Source organism: Ursus arctos, unplaced genomic scaffold (genome assembly GCF_023065955.2).
Source record: "Ursus arctos isolate Adak ecotype North America unplaced genomic scaffold, UrsArc2.0 scaffold_7, whole genome shotgun sequence".
NCBI classification, from domain to species: Eukaryota; Metazoa; Chordata; class Mammalia; order Carnivora; family Ursidae; genus Ursus; species Ursus arctos.
In genome coordinates, this window is record NW_026623089.1 from 36,773,999 (window position 1) to 36,791,444 (window position 17,446).

The 17,446-nt window shown below is 42.0% G+C and overlaps 1 long non-coding RNA gene across 1 annotated transcript in view; it reads left to right on the top strand.

Moving 5' to 3' along the window:
• The window catches only part of LOC125282755 (uncharacterized), an 83,788-nt gene extending 67,751 nt beyond the window's left edge, over positions 1–16,037 (top strand). Inside the window, exons 3-5 of the long non-coding RNA XR_007189980.2 lie at positions 785–893; positions 5,053–5,179; positions 7,974–16,037. This is a non-coding gene — a long non-coding RNA (uncharacterized LOC125282755). The remainder of the gene's footprint in view (positions 1–784; positions 894–5,052; positions 5,180–7,973) is intronic.
• The last annotated feature ends 1,409 nt before the right edge of the window (positions 16,038–17,446 follow it).

A 17,446-nucleotide genomic window follows, 5' to 3' on the forward strand; every position in this document is an offset into this window, starting at 1 on the left:
AGTTACCCCCAGGACTATAAATGTCTGAACCAAATCAGCCATTTGAAGTATCTAAATTGCCTTCTACCAATGAAGTGATGAAAAAGCCTATTGGAACTACCTGAAAATTACCAAGTTGAGAAAACAGCAGACCACGCTAAACATCACTACGGTACACTAGAGAACCCAAGCACAAGTTGTCAGTTGCCCAAAGTGTGGGAGGGGCTGTGAATGGGGAGGAGCCTGGGTCCTGCCACAGCCAGTGTGGGCCTGGAGAAGACGGAGCCTCCTCTTCGGGGAACAGTAACTTTAATTGGAGCACAGTTGTTGAGGCAGTGGGAACAGGAAGGAGAGTGCAGAACTTTCCATAGCATGATTGGGGCCAGAACCTACGAGGGAATTAAAAAAATAAAAAAGTAATCCTCTGGCATCCTAATTAAATGGAGGATTTCTCAGCAGTGGAATGGGGGTGGGGTGGGGCATGTGCCTGGCCATTACCTCACTGCTGCCCTGCAGCTCTTTCCAGACACCTGCCAGATGCTAATTAGTCAAATCCTCTGGAGCTGGGATCCAGGTGGAATGCTGGGGGAGCAGAGGTCATTTCCCCCAGGACATTTGGAGCAAGTCAGAGTTCAATGGCCCCTCCTCCCAACCAAGCATTAGACTATTTCTTACATGCACAAGGGGATCAATAATTGTCACAGACAGCTGCCTCAGTCCTTAAATCTGTCATGCCAGTTGTTCTAAAGACCGTGTTGAGTGCTTGATATTCAACATCAACAACAAGGCTTTATTGTGCTTCTAGGCATGCTGGCCCTGGGCTGGGCTGTGGGGATCCAGTGGTGACAAGACAAGCTAAGCATATGCCTCATGGTGCTGACCTTCCATTGTGGGCACATTCTTTAATACGCCAGGTAAGTTCCTGCCTCAGGGACTTTGCATTTGCTGTGCTGTCTTCCTGGGATGTTCTCCCTCCAAGTGTGTGCATACTCTGCTATGCCCACTGTCAGCTTGAACAAGGATGAATTCTCTCTGTCATTTACCAAATCTAAGGACTTCTGTTTCTGGAATATTGGGAATGCAAGGAAAAGTTTTGTCTTGAACTGGAGAAATTGGGTCTGTCTGACCTTATGAAATCTCTTGAGAATACTTAGAGATGATTCTGCAAGGGACACATGAACTGATCTTGGCTCCCTTAAATGATCCACCAGGAGAGGAAGAGAATCCAGAACTTTCAGGTGCAAAATCACACATTGGAAAGGTGCCCATTCACATATTTATTCAAGAAATTCCTCCTGAGCACTGACCATTTGAGACAGTGAGTTAGGAGGTGGGAATACCACACAGAACCAAGTCCTTCCCTTATCGAGCTCATGGTCTAGACGAGGAAAGAGAAGCTAATTGAGTGGCCAAACAAGTAATTATAAAATCATAACTGTGATCAGTGCGATGAAGGTGAGCTGGACAGTTCTAGGAGATTTGCCTGTTAGGGAGGCCAGGAAAGGCTCCCTGAGGAAAGGGATATTTGACACAGGATAGGAAAGACGAATTGGGGAGGTGTCAAATAGGGCTATAAGATTTCTGGCTTGCACTACTTGATGGATTGTAGGATGCCAGAAGATGGGAAGACCAGGTGTGGGTAGGGTGGAAAAAATAAGCTCTGCTTAGGACTTAATCTGGGTCACATTTAACACATATAAGAGACAATATCATGGAGACAATTGAATATTACTAAATGTGTCACAGAGAATACACAGACAAAAATGTAGGCATCAGAGGAGTGACCTGTCAAATCGACTGGCATGTGGTAACGAGCCTTGGGGGCCTACAGGGTCATCTGAGGAAAGGGTGTAGATGGAGAAGAGGGGCTTGGGGCAGCCTTAAGGAGCTCCAGCATTCCAAGTTTAAGTTGAGGCAGACCAACTTGCCAGGAAGGCGGAGGAGTTCTCAGATCATCAGGAGGAAAAGCAGCAGAGTATGGCATGAGTGAAGTTGAGGGGGAATTCTTTGTACTATTGTTGCAACATCCTAGGTCTGAAATTATTCAAAATATACAGTAAAAAAAAATCACTTTTGTTAGGGCTTATTAGGATGGAAGAGAGGCCACTCTCCATCTTGGATAACTGCCCCTCATCCATAGGGACCTTCCTTATGGGGGTTATTTCCCTCTACATTCTCTTCAAAGGGACGATTTAACTCTTCAAAGTGTATATGCTCCTCTTGATATGCCTATAGATAGTCATTGCATCCAGACCACTATCATCCCAGGAAGTCAACTGTTAAACGAATGATAAGTGATTTAATTTTTAACCCTTTATATTTAAAAAAATGCTACCATTTTGTTAAAAGTGTACAGCATTTTAATGTATCCCCACCTATTTACTAAACAATCAAAACACATAACTGAGAGCACTGGACAAATTGCCATCAGTGTGTGCCAGTCAGGGTAGGCAAGTTTTGTGGTAACAAACCAACCTCAAATCCTAGTGGCTGCAAAGAGCAAAAGTTGACTTGTTGCTCAAGTGCCACATCTGATGCAGGTTGTTAGAGGGCTCTGCTCATGGTCATCGCTCCAGGTCTTGGCTCCTTCTCGACATTGACCTTCACAGTTGCCCCAGCAGGAGAGATAGGGTGCCAGGCAGCTCTGCAGCTTGGTTCTTTAGCCTGGGTACTACACCATCACTTCCGCCCACCTTCATTGGCCGCAAGTAGGCATGTGGCGGTGTCTAACTTCAAGGGAGCACGGAAGTATCTTTCTGTGTACCTGAAGTAGAAGAAATCCAGAACCATAGCAACTTGTACCATGCAATTGAAGGTTTTGCCACAGAAATGATAAAAATCGTGACATTGTAGGGACCCCTGGGTGGCTCAGTCGGTTAAGCATCTGCCTTCGGATCAGGTCATAAACCCAGGGTCCTGGGATCAAATCCTGCATTGGGCTTCTTGTTCAGTGGGGACCCTGCTTCTCCTCTGCCTGCTGCTCCCCCTGCTTGTGCACATGCTCTCTCTCTGTCAAATAAATAAATAAAATCTTAAAAAAAATCATGACATTGTAGGAGAAACAGCCAATTGCTTACTCAATATCCATTCTTCTCTACTTTCCTACTACTAGAACTTTGGTATGTCAATGCCTACTGATGAGTAATCAACTTTACAGATGCCCTAATATCTATGGGTGGACATAGGACCCAATTCTGTCTGTTTGGATAGAAATGAGAGTCACTAGGTAGAGCTAAAGCAAAAACAATTTTTTTTCTTATGATCAGACAGGACTGGCCCATGCTTTTGGCCCTCTGTCCTTCACCTCAACATCCATCATCCTTCTCCCATCCTGGTATACGGACACAGTGCTTGGGAATGCAGGAGCCACCCTGTAACTAAGGTGCAGAAATCTCATGCTAAGCATGATATTTGGGCCTACAGATGGGGTTTGGATCCTGGCGACACCATGAGCCTCCATAGCAGCTGTGGGCCACTTCTCCTACATTGTTACTGCAGACACATAAGCCAGCACTGTTGGGTCTTCTATTACTTGCAGACAAACCCAAACCTAAATGATGCAAATGCAGTATTTTTTGTTACTATATACCATAAGTAATGACTTATTCATATCGTATCATTCTGTGCATTCAGAAAATATTTACAAAAATGTCACATGATACTTATCTTCCTTCAGGTAGTTAAATGGTCTATAACTTCCTCTATTGAATTTAGAACAACTTTTCTACTGTAACACTGAGGGAAAATTAAATATTTTCAAAGGCTTACATAGAAGATCCACTTTGGAAAATGATGAGCTATGTGCTTTGATCTTGGAGAATGAATCAATCTAACCTAATAACTTAAGACATTAAATATAGTTATTCAAACATTGACAGTCATAAATACAGCAATAGTATATGTTCCTCCTCCAATTAATCAAGTCACCTGTTATTAATATAAATTATTCTTAAACATACAGTTCATTTAGCAATACATGTATTGACAGCTTCACTTCAGAAAAGTTTTTAAAAATAGGGAATACAACATTAAAATGATATTACACTAAAAGAAACAGCTGACTGAGATAGCACTGACTGAGAAGTCACTAAGGAAATAACCCAGTATTTGAAAATAAGACAAACTTTAGTTGGGGCCAAAATTAAATTCATTACTTGCTGAATTTCCTACTTAAATTACACATCCACATGAATTTCTGTTTCACCAATTCTGCTTTATCATGAATTACATGAGAACTTATTTTAATGTGTTTGCTTTACTTTCACGAAAAAGCATTACAGTAGTCCTCTCTTATCCATGGCTTTGCTTTTTATGGTTTCAGTTCCCTGTGGTCAACTGTGATCTGAAATATTAAGTGGAAAATTCCAGAAACAGACAATTTATAAGTTTTAAACTGTGCACCAATCTAAGTAGCATGATGAAATTTTGTGCTGTCCTGCTCCATCCTGCCTAGACAACGTGAATCATCCCTTTGCCTAGCATATCCACGCTGTATGCGCTACGTACCCATTAGTCACTCTAGTAGCCATCTTGCTTATCAGATTGACTATTGCTGTATCACAGTGCTTGCATTCAAGTAACCCTTATTTTACTTAATAATGGCCCCAAAGTGTGAGTAGCAATGCCGGCAGTTCCAGTATGTCAAAGAGAAGCTGTGAAGTGCTTTCTCTAACTGAAAAGGTAAAAGTTCTTGACTTCATAAGGAAAGAAAAAAAATCATATGCTAGGGTCTCTAAGATCTATGGTAAGAATGAATCCTCTGTGAAAATTGTGAAATGAAAGAAGGAAAAAGAAACTTGTGCTGGTTTTGCTGTTGGACCTCAAACTGTAAAAGTTAAGGGCATGGCATGTGATAAGTACTTAGTTAAGATGGCAAAGGCATTAAATCTGTTGGTGAAGGACATGAACAGAAGATGTGTTCCTATTGATGGCAATGTGTTGAGCCAGAGAGTGTTGTATACATAGGGTTTGGCACAATCCATGGTTTCAGGCATTCAGTGGGGGTCTTGGAATGTATCCTCCATGGATAAGGAAGGACTTACTATACAGTAATCTCATCATGTTGGCTCATAGGTGGACGACTCTTAGGAGAAGCAGTTCCAGGTGAAAGAGCCCCACAGCCACACCTGCAGCCTTTCCGAAACACCTGTGGAAGACCTTGAGGGTCCAGCTGGTATCTTCATTTAGGCAATCTGTCCAGGTCAGTGCCCTGTCTCTTTGCAATTTATGACTTAGCACTGGACCTCGTTGATAACTTGCTCTGACTTCAGAAAGAATCACTCCATCTTGCAATATCCTTGTTGAATCACTGACAAGGGCCTGAGAATTGCTTTTTAAATGGTCAGGTGAGGCCAGTAGGTACTTTGGGATCAACAGTGAAGTAAGAGGAGTCTAGAAGGATCATGGTTGCTTACAATTTTGGTGTTCTTTCTAGATGTCCCAGACTTGGGGGTAGGTGACGGGATGCTGGTTAGAAGACATTTCCTCCTGGGCTTTAGGCACCTCAATATTTCTATACCTCACAAGTCTACTACATTAGGTTATTTCTTGAACAATTCCCACCTATTTTGCTTCCATGCAAATGTTTCTTGCAAATGCACCATGTCATTGCTGGGTGGCCAGGATCTAATCTTACCTTCCCCAAGAGCTTTTCCAGACCTCACCTGTCATAGCCATATTTGCTCATGATCTTTTGTCCATGTCCCAGGGGGCCTTGTATCTTGAGCCTACTTTTTCACTGGACTGCTAGCTTTTAGAAGGAAGACTTTGTTCTTAACCATCTCTGATGTCCCTGGTGTTTGGTCCACAGTGTTTGGACCTAGAAAGAGCTTCATCTGTGCCTGAACAGAAGTAAGGGACATTTGTGATTTTCTCCATCATGTGGTTAATGCTTTCTCTGTTCCATCAATAAATGAAGATTGGTTTGGGATCTCTGGAGTGGTCTGTGGACCTTATGAAACTCAAAGTGGAGAGACTCTGGGTTAACAGAAGAAATGGAGTGGGACCAACTTATAATTATCTTTGCCAAAGGTCAGGGCATTGCTTCTTCTCTGAATTGCTCTGACTTGCTGAAGCTGAAACTTCCCTTAATTTGGGACAGATAAGAGCAATTTGGGGCAGATAAGATAAGAGCTTCTGGGAAGCTGTCATTGCCCACTGCCTTGAGAATGATGCTGCTGTGAAAATGATTATCCAAGATTTTTTTCTTTTTAGTTTGAGTTATTAAAAAAACAACCCAGAATTACCTGTTTTAAAAATAATAGATCAAGATCTTCTTCTTGCACTACTGGAACTGAGAGTATACAAAGGGAGCCTCAGGTGTCACTTGAGAAACTATCCAGACTGCCCACCATGTGGTAGATGTAATGATTCACCACCATCTCTTTGGCTATTTTGTCATTAATTGATTATATGATGGAAATTAGAATAAACTTGTGCACTGAGGTGAAGATCTGCTAAAAGAATCAAAGAGCAAAGTTAATAAAAAATACTTTTAAAATTTATTTTATTATTTTAAAAAAGTTTCTATTTTAATTCCAGTTAGTTAACTTGCAGTGCTATTAGTTTCAGGTGAACAGTACGGTGATTCAACAATTCCATAATCATCCAGCGCTTATCACAAGTACACTCCTTAATCCCCATCACCTATTTAACTCATCCCTATCCCCCACCTCCTTTCTGGTGACCATCAGTGTGTTCTTTACAGTTAAGAGTCTGTTTCTTGATTTGTCTCTCTCTCTCTCTAAAGAACAAACTTTTTTTTTTTTTTTTTAAGAACAAACTTCTATGTGCCAGGTCAGTAAGGCTTATGGAAGGCTTTACCTTAAAAAAAAAAAAAAAAAAAAGTGAAATAGATTGTGTTAATTTCTGGCACACCAAAAAAGGTTGAAGTAATAACCTGAAAGGCATGACCTTAACTCCTTGGCCCCCTACCCCTCACCTTGCCTTCCCTAGCCTCAGCATGGAATGTAGGAGGCTGATCAGAGAAATACGGAGAGGCATGTAGGACCCCAGTCCTCTTCTCTGGGCTGAGGTGCCCCTTACAAAGCTGGACAAGGAAAGACAGCTTGACTCAGACCTCCTCTTGGGGACTTATTTCTGTGAGGTGTCGGGGTTTATCCCATACAGCAGAGTCTGATCATAGAGGACAGGTGTCTTTCTGCGTGGAATGTGGGAGTCTCAGACCCATCGGGCCTAGTGGACCCACAGAGGCCTGGGAGCCAGGCTTGGCCTGGGTGAAGGGAGGGTTGGAGAATGAGGAGGGGTGGGGGTGGAGGCTGGGTACTGCGCTGGGCAGGGAGGGAGAAAAGGGGAAGAGGGGCACTTCCAGGTGACTGTGGGGGGTCTAGCAGGCTCTGGAAAGGGCCAAGGCCAAGGCCAAGGCCAAAGCCTTGCGTGGCCCTTCTGCCAAGCATCAGTTTCATGGATGTTTGTGTCCATTTAAAAATATTCTAAGATACTGTAATTTTCGCTCAACCCTGAACATCCTTCTGTAATGCTGTCCTTGCATTTGTAGAGAATTGTGTGTTCACAGCAGCGCTTCCCATTCCCAAGGTGGCTGGGTAGTCCTCCTGACCCCGGGGAAGCTGCAGGGTGGCTCCATTGTACAGCTTCCGGCAAAGGCCAAGCAGCCAAGCACTATCTGTAGTTATGAGCCACCATTTGCTAGAGACAGTTTAGTTTTTGGAGGGGGGCATGGTTTTGGGTGCAGGAGAGCACAACGCCCTTCTGCTTCAGTGCACCACCATTACCACTCATCTGTCTGTCCAGGGGAAGGGCTCACTGCCTCTGCCGGTGGGCTGATTTTCTTTCCTCACCTCATTTACTCCCCATGCACTCCTTCATCCCCCTCAACACAAGCCACACTGTGCACTCCCTCCTTTATTCTGGAGATACTCATTTTGAGAGTAAAAAGGAGAAAGGATGGCTATGGATGGAAAGTACTAGAGAGTGCAAGGATCCGTGAGGTTAGAATGGGAGCTTTCTCCCCACAGGTGAGGGTGAGCTTGGTGTACTGTGTCCACCATCACAACCAGCCAGGAGCAGGTACCCTGTTGCTGTCCTTCCTGCTGTTTCCACTCGCAAAGGTAAGTGTGAACACTGGTATAACAGGGTTTCTCGGGCTGTTCGCAATTGTGTGCAGTTGGTGTTTGAAAGTGTATTACATTTAGGAATGGGGCTGCCTTATGCTCTGGGGGTGGGGGACGGGGGACGAAGGAGGGCTTGACTGGGACTGAGAAGACCTTTGTTTAGGCATTAGATATTTTCTTTTATATACTATTTGGTATGTATATTTTATGTAACATATGTCAGTAATGAAGTCCAATGTAAAAACGACCATCCATGAACTTACCACACAACTTGAAAGTCTATGTTTGTGCTCTTCCCGGGTCGCATCCCTTCCTCCCATGAAATCCTGAATTTTGTGTATATTATACCCATAACTGTTTAGATGGATTGTTTAGATTCTGCAGATCCTTGGCTTTGGTCAGAAGCATACAGCACGGCGGTTGCAGGTGACGGTTTTGGAATCAAACTGATTGTGTTGAAATCTCATAGGAAACACTTGCTAGCTATGTGGCCTTGAACATATTACTTATCTTCTCTGAACATCCTTCCTTCATCGCAAAATGGGAGTAATCCTTCCCACCTCATCTGCCTCTGAAGGTTGCCTGAGGTGAACAGAATAAGCACTGTTAAGGAACTTGTATATTCCTGGTCCCTGATGGATACTTGCAAATGTTATCTCTTCCCCTCCTTCTGCCCCTGACGTCCCTAGGAACTCTTGCAAGGACACTCACCTTTAACCCTTCACCACTGGCACCTACCCTAAGCCACGAGGCCCTAAAAAAACAGAGAACAAGAAACCCATGGGGCGAACAAGAGCCCAAGACTATATTTATAGCCCTTAATCTGTCCACGTAGGGAAGACAAATGAGCTGGGCAGGGGACAGTGGGTGCCATTACCAGATCATTAATTAGCAGCTTGATTGGCCTTGGCAGGAAATCATTCATCAATTTCAGAGGAGTACAGAACTGCAGCATCTTCTGTTTTCCCTCATTCAGATATGCAGTCCTTGCCAGAGCACTCCCTCCCACGGTGCCTTATCGAGATAAGTGACAGGGGATGCTGCTGCCATGTGATCTAATGAATGCAAGAGCCCTGAACTCAGAAGGGGGCCGGGGCCAAAGGCTTCCAGGGCTGGAGAGCTAGGCCAGAAACCCAAAAAGATAAAGGATGACTTCTGGAACAAGATGAGATGAGTAAACTGTTTGCTTTGAGCATGGACATGATGTTCCAGAAAAATCCATTTTGGCTGCCAAAGTAACCCTTTTGGAGTTCACAAAGAAACTCACCAGGGCTCCCACATGCAAGCTCAGTGTGCAGGGCTTGCATATAACATTTCATGTAATCCAGTGAAGCAGGGTTACCGAGATTATTGCACAGAGGAGGAACCAGAGGCCCAGAAAGTAATAGTTATTGTCCAAATTGAAATGTCTAGAAAGAGGCTGATATGGATTCCAAATCAACATGTGTCTGATCCCAAAGGTCTGGCTTGCTCTGTGACAGTATCCTGTGTACTTCAGTGGGGTGACAGGTCACCACGAACATGGCAGCCACTGCTGATGGGATCTTAACTACTGATTGCCCTCTGCCTTTAAACACCCACAGGTTCTTTGTGCTAAATAGATGCATCTTTGGACTCTTTACTTGTCTCTAATCTTTAGAAGCCTGTTCTCTCTGGTTGTAATGATTTCAGATAGACGAAGTGTCACGGGCAATGACACATGCATCATTAGAGGCGAGAGGGGGAAGTCCACCTTTTCCTCTCTGCTGAGAGGGCAGAGAGACTGTCTTAACCAATTCATGAAGGCAGGAGACTTTCAGGAAAAGGACATGGCTGGGAGTTCTGACAGGAGAGGGAAGGAGGTTGAGTGGGAAGGAACAAGGGCAGGTGTCTATAGGGAATCTCCAGTCTAAGTTATAAATACAGGCCATGAGATGTCAAGAGAATGGGCAGAATATATTGCTTTGAGCCCTCAGAACTAGGCTGGAAGGAGAGGAGATGCCACAACCTGGAGCTGGGTGGTCACTTGACTGAGTTTCTGTCCTTCCAAGAGCAGCCTGTGCAAACTGTGGCACCTAGCCTGGTGTAGGGGAGCAGCATGGTGATCGAAGTGGCAGCTGAGGCGTTTCCCCAACAGGTGACCCCAACAGGGGTTGAGGGAGCTCCTGGTTTTGCCAATCCATTGTACTTAGGGTGAGGGACACATGAACAATATTTAGGAATTAATCTTATATTTAAAACTATAATTATTGTGACAAAACCATATGTAATTTTTATTCTCTAATATAACTAGGAACATGTTTATTAATATCTGGAAAGTAGATATTTAGATTCGGGAAACTGAGGTTAAGCATTAAGCTGCAATTTTTTTTTCTTGCTTCAGTTGTACTCCATCCCTTCCATCCCTGCTTTAATCTCCCCCAATGAATTATTTAAAAGAAGATCCAGAGATACCGTTTCACTGATAAATGCTTAACTATGTATTTCTAAGAGAAATGTGCTATTTTAACAAATATAACCATTTTACCATGATCATATTAGAATTATGAAAAATAATTCCTTAATATCATCTAATATCCAATCAGTGCTTAAATTTCCCTGGTTCTTTTCGTAGTTTAAAAAAAGGAAATAAAACAATGTGCACTATATACATCTATATCTATATCTATATCTATATCTATATATCTATATATATCTATATCAACCAAAATTTCTTCCTCCTTTTTTCCCTTGTTATCTATTTGTTGAGGAAACTGAGTCATTTGTCTTGTAGAATTGTCCACATTCTGGATTTGTTGACTTCACTATATGGTGCTGTTTCTCTATCTTGTTTTGATAATTAGATTTAGAGACTTGATCAGATTTGGATTTTTTGTAAAACTATTTCCCGGTTGGTGCAGTGTCTTTCTGATTGCATCTCACCAGGGACACTGGAAGGCTAGTGACTTTCCTTTTGGGATGTGAAGATAGTAGGCTCAGGTGATGTCAGCCTGATCCATCCAATAAGAAATTTCTCATCAACCTTCCAGCCAATCGATTTAGAAACTATTGGCATTCATTGTCAGGTTCATTTTTAAATTAAGGTTGACACTCTAACACAATATTTCTTTCTGCAATTATTAGCTGAAATTATTCTATAAATAAGAACTTTAGGTCATCAATTTTTGCTTTCCCCAAAAGATGATTTATATAGGAAAGTCCAGATAAATGCTTGATTCTTTTTATTTATTCACTAGTTTTCAAAATAATGATCTGGGTCTAGCAATCTCCAATGTGACCAATGCAGTATTTTTGCTGTCATTATGCACAAATGGATTTTAACTTCTTTGATTTTGTTCAACTCATTGCAAACATTGGTTTTTTTTTTTTTAATGTTTAAATTGTCCATCTTGGCTAATGAGAATTCTTTCAGGTTAGCCCCTGGGTCCTTTTGACATTTCCTTGGTAGTCTTGGGTGACTTCCTTGTTTTCTGGTATAAGAAAAGTAGTCTAGAATCATCTTATACATTTTCTGCTGAGATCTGAATAGTAAAGTCTGCATGCTTGGTGATTATTACTATTTGCTTTTCATTGCTTCTAGATATTTTCAGCGGAAATACATATTTGCACAGAACTAGGAAATATATATTTCTGTTTATTTGAAATAGAAAAATGTATTATGAGTTCATACTTGTATTTCTAAATCAAATGTAAGATTACAAGGATTTTGGGGTTCCTGGGTGGCTCAGTTGGTTAAGTGTCTGCCTTCGGCTCAGGGCATGATTCCAGGATCCTGGGATCAAGTCCTGCTTCTGGCTCCCTGCTCAGTGGGGAGTCCACCCCTCCCTTTCCTTCTGCCCCTCCCCCTGCTCATACGCGCTCTCTCTCTCTCTTTCAAATAAATAGATAAAATCTTAAAAAAAAGATTACAAGGATCTTATTTAACTTATTTGATTTTATGTTAATTTTCTTCACTTACACTAAAAGTTCTTGATTTCCAATAACACGGTGGTGTGTGTGTCTGTGTGTATGTATAGCTTTAAAATAACAATGTCAACAGCACCACTTATTACTAATTAAAATAAGGCTACTGAATCCTTTAAAAAATTTATTTGTATTCTTTTTGTCCTTAAGATAAATCCTGTAGAGGTGAACAGGTTCATTGAGTGGGGGGAGGGGCAAAGGGAGAGAGAGAATCCCATGCAGGCTCCATGCCCAGTGTGGAGCCCGACTTGGGGCTTGATCTAATGAATCTGAGATCATGACCTGAGCTGAAATCAAGAGTCAGAGGCTTGACTGACTGAGCCACCCAGATACCTGCCACAGGTAAACATTTTAAAAGAATTAAGTTTTGTTTTCTTCATTTCATTTATCAAATAACAAAAAACAGGCAGATGCCTATTTATATTGTCTCCTTTCTTAGATAAGAGCTAGCATACTCTTAAGCACCTCGTCTTTTGTTTTTTAATGTAATGATATCTAATGATCTTCCTTACTCCTTTTTAAAGCTGTATAATCCTCCATTATGCAGATGTACCATCATTTATTTAACTTGTCCCTGACTATGGGCATGGCTTAGCTCAGTCTTTTTCTATTACACAGAATGTTGTCATGACTTTGTGCATGTCTTATTTTGCTTTTCTTTTGATAACACAATGAATGACCTTAGAAGTCATCTTTGGTACAGTATTATTCCAAGAGTTAGGTAATTAGAGTTATTCATGTAGTATATGGAGACTTCTTGATGTTTATTATGTACCAAAGACTACTAGTTTTGTGGAAAGAGGGCTGGACAGAATGATGAACTGAATGGGCATGCTTGCTCTCATGGAGCTTATAACTTAGCACGGAAAGCAAGTGATGAATCGTGGATATAAACATAATTAAAATATGTGATAAATGATGTAAAGAAATAAAAACAGCAATCTAGAAGGGACCAAGATTGGAATGAATGGCAGGGAAAGCCTGGAGGCTCCATGCTCAGTGAGGAGTCTGCTTGAGATTCTCTCTCTTCCTCTGCCCCTCCCCCACTCTCTAAAATAAATAAATAAATCCTTAAAAAAATATATTGTTCCACCTTCTGTGTCCAGAAGGGATTGGGGAGGAGTAGAGGGAGTAGAAGCACTAAGTAGAAGCACTAAGACCAACAAGGGGGATGATTAATTACTGGTGTCTAAGAAATCCATGGCAGTGACCCAGCCAGGGTAGGGGGGTGGCGGAGGTGGAGAGGAAGGAATGGGTTGAATCCTTTAGAGGTAGAATAGGCCATAATTATTGAATGGAATGGTTGGACTGGATGAGAATGAAGAAGAAGGTGTCCAGGATAACTCCTCAGTGTTGAGCACAAGCAACTGGCTTACTAAGATTGGTAACATTGAAGGAAGATCTGCTTGAGAGTGGGAGAGACCCTACCTCTGGGACATTTTGAGATGAGTATGAGAAACCCAAATGGAGACACAGTAAAGGCATCTGGGTGCATATACTTGAACCTCTGAAGCTATCAGTCTGGAGGTTGTAGACATACAGAGGACAGGAGGACCCTGTCCAGGCAAAGGGCACCAAGTGAGAAAAGGGACTTCAGGAGTTAATCTGAGGAACTCCAACAAGGGCTCAGGGAGAATGAGGTGCTGTCCAAGAAGATGAGATTGTTTTTAGCAAGAATAGCAGTGAAAACTAATTTTCCTCAATAATTTATATTCACAACTTTTTAGAACAAAAGAGATCCTAGAGATATGTAGGCAAGCTTCACCATTTCATTGAAAAAGAAAAAAGAAGTTGGAGAATTCTGACATGATTATTTATCATCATCTAGCCCAGTGCAGATAACCTGACTCCTGGAATAACACTGACCTCCTCACCAAAGGAGAAAATACTGGGTTCAGTTCAGCCCATGATTTGTCAGTGATTTCATCAAGATATAATTCATACCTTATTTTTTTTCCATCTGCAAAATCAGTTCCAATCCTTACTAATAGCTAATTCTCTATGGTGAGTCTAACACAAGGTAGAAAAATTAGCTTGCAAATGCAAAAAAGAAGTAAAGAAAAGTGAAAACCACAAAGGGGCTCTAAGAAGCCCTTCTTTAGGGTGAAAGTCGGTTATGTGTTCCCTGGTGTGCTAGAAGTACTATGGCTCTCCTTGAACATCACCACAATCTTCTGAGCAGATGTCATAGTACTTGTAGGTCTCACTGGCCTGAGAATTGATACCACTGACTAGAGGAGGCATATGAAGCTGTCCATAGCCATTGTTAATGCTGTTTGCCACATTTTCTTCTTTTCCTCCCCGCTGAGCATATGGAAGGATTATACTTCTTGGTTCCCTTGTGATTGAGTGGGGCCATGTAATTCCTTCTGGTGAACGAGTTATGAGAGGAAATGATGCTTCACCTCCAGACCAGAGCTTTCAACTGCTGATGTGAAGTCCTTTCCCGTGCTCTTGCCCTCAGGCACAGTGACTGGAATTTTGGAAATAGTGGCTGCTCCATCAGGCTGGATTCCTGAATGACTGTGAGGAGAAGATCCTCCTTGCTGACCCAAGGTAGACATGTAGCAGGAGCAAGATATTAATCTTCGTTATTTTAAGCCACTGAGATTTGGGAGTTATTTGTTACTGTAGCATAACTTAGTCATCAGCTGACTGATACCCTGGCTGTTTTATTGCCTGCTTTTCAGGGCTAAATGGGCAGCTTATACAGTTAATTCTTCAAGGAGATGTACGGACTTCCACTTTCCCTGATTTCAGACTTTTCTCTTCAAATGCACTTCATAGGAAGCAGAAGTTCAAAGTTACCACAGCCCCTCTATCTCTGGGCCTTTAATTTCTGAAAGAAAACCCAGAAGTAAGTTTCATAATTTGCAAAATTAAGTTCTAATGTTGGAGAGGAGCACTCCCACCCAAAGTCTGAACCAGGAGATCTGAGGTCACTTGAATAATTAGTTACCATTATTGTTAATGTTTGTATCTATGATGATTATTTATATATGATAATTATTATGTCATTATGCTGTGCTGTATCTGATATCCTTTTCACGGCCAATCAGTTCAATATGTGGCTCTTCCCATTAACACTGTTTCTGTGAGAATCAGTAGGGTGAGGACACTCCTGGACATGGCTGCAGTGTCCTCATAAACATGTTCACTCCAAGTGTTGCATGGCCACCATGTTTTCTTGCCTGTCCCAGCTCAGACACACAAAGGCTGATTAGAGGGTAGTATTTGAAGCAGAACATGTGGACAGCTAAGTGGAGCTCTGTATTACAAGGTGGGATCAATTAAGTCAGAATTCACTGGCAATAGGTCACAGTAGGGATGAGATCCCTAGAAGTGCCCCTGAGTAGGTGGCATTACATTTGGGGCCCAAATATTGTTAAGTAGATACAGTTCAGGGAAAGACATTCCTGAGTGAGACCACTGATTTCACAAAGGCTGAGTGAGAGCCCAGCACTACCAGGCTGTAGAGATCATGGATAAGTGCGATGGGAGATGAAAACAGAGGTTAGGGAGAGGCATGAATATCAGGTGTGGACGCCATGCTCTGCAAGACTTTGGGGGATATGCGTGGGTTAGTATGATGTTGTTAGAGCATGTAGTGGCAGATGAAGGGTACATCAGAGATGTAAGAGGCTGGACTCAGGAAAACCGGCCTTAGGACTGGGAGGCCAATCTAGGCTGATGGCAGAAGAGTTGAAAGGAGACAGGTGTTTGTGTGGGAATGTAGAGATGGAACTACATGAATTGGCTCTTATCTGGCTGAGGAGAGTGAAGAGAAAGAAGCTTGGTTTCTAGCCTGAAGACCTGGGAGGAGTGTGAAGTCACTACAAAGTGTGTGACATGATGTGGGGAGGAGTTCTGGAAGAGGGAAAAGTGAACTCAGATTGGGGCAGTTTGAGTTTGATCCGTTAGCAAAACTTGCAAGATGTTGTATGAAATAACAGTTTGATGATTGATGCAGAGTTAAGGCAAATCAATCATAGCCTGAAGGAAAATGAGAGAACATGAAAAAAGAAACAGAAATAAGGGGGCATGAGACCAGATAGCAGACTAAGACTGAACACAAATGTCAATCAAGTCAACTGCTTCAGAGATTTCCTGGTCCACATAGTGGAGGATAGGCCATGCCTCCCACTTCTATTAAAATTCCCTGAGAAGAAAGGGAAGAAGAAGGGGAGGGGGTAGACAGAAGGGAGAATGAACTATGAGAGACTATGGACTCTGGGAAACAAACTGAGGGCATCAGAGGGGAGGGGGGTGGGGGAATGGGATAGGCTGGTGATGGGTATTAAGGAGGGCACGTATTGCATGGAGCGCTGGGTGTTATACGCAAGTAATGAATCATAGAACTTTACATCAAAAACTAGGGGTGTACTGTATGGTGACTAACATAATATAATAAAAAATATTATTAAAAAAATAACATAAGAATGTGTTAGAATCCCAGCTATCACTGCACAAGTGTTCCACTAATATTTATTTTGAGAACAGTAGAAAAATGTATTTATTTCTAAAACCTAGAGAAAAACGATCTTGATTTTTTAATATTGTATAATTAAATAGACAATATTGTCTATTAGAAAAGAATATTTTATTCATACTTTCTTAGGAGTCGAACACGCATTTGTATCACACTCTGAATATTTTTCATCTTCATGGTCACTGCTTGAATGCAGTTTATTTCTCATTTCCTGATGTCAAAGGACTAAAAATAAACTCGAGAGAGAGAGAGAGAGAGAGAAAATTCCCCGAAGGTACACAAAATCCCTAGAAAGCAATGATAAGGAAACCTAAGTCTATGTCACAGAGAGAAGTGGACTGAGAAATGCATCCCTAAAACATATAGGCTCTGTTCCCCTAGCTGGGGCATTGAAGACAACCACCAAGAAGCAGGATGCTTCTTTGTTTGCCCCACGTGGGTAAGTGCTGCCTGGTACCCCCAGTGGGACCACCGTGGTCAAAGTATCTAGGAACCACCCCCAAACCTCACAATGATATAATAGGAGCAGAGGAGGGCTGGGGTTATCACCCCTGCCCTGCATGCTCTGCCACCCACAGCCCTGCTTTCGTGAATCCATTCCAAGACAATGACACCCAGCCTGTGACTCAGTGGGGCAAAAGGCAATGTGAGGGACACATTGGACCTCTGATTTTGGAGCTCCTTCAAAAAGAGTTGTTAAGTGATAATCAGGATCAAATTCCTTGACCAGTCACAAGCTGTGTGAAATTTGCTAAGTCACTCAACCTCTTCAGCTCAGTTTTCTCATCTATAAAATGGGGGTGATAATAATACCGCTTATCTCTATAGAGTGGTCATGAGGATTAAATGGAAGAATGCATATGAAGTCCTTTGAATATAGCAAGCACTTCAAGACTGATGGCATTATTTTTATTTATTTTTATTTTTTATTTTTTTAAAAAGATTT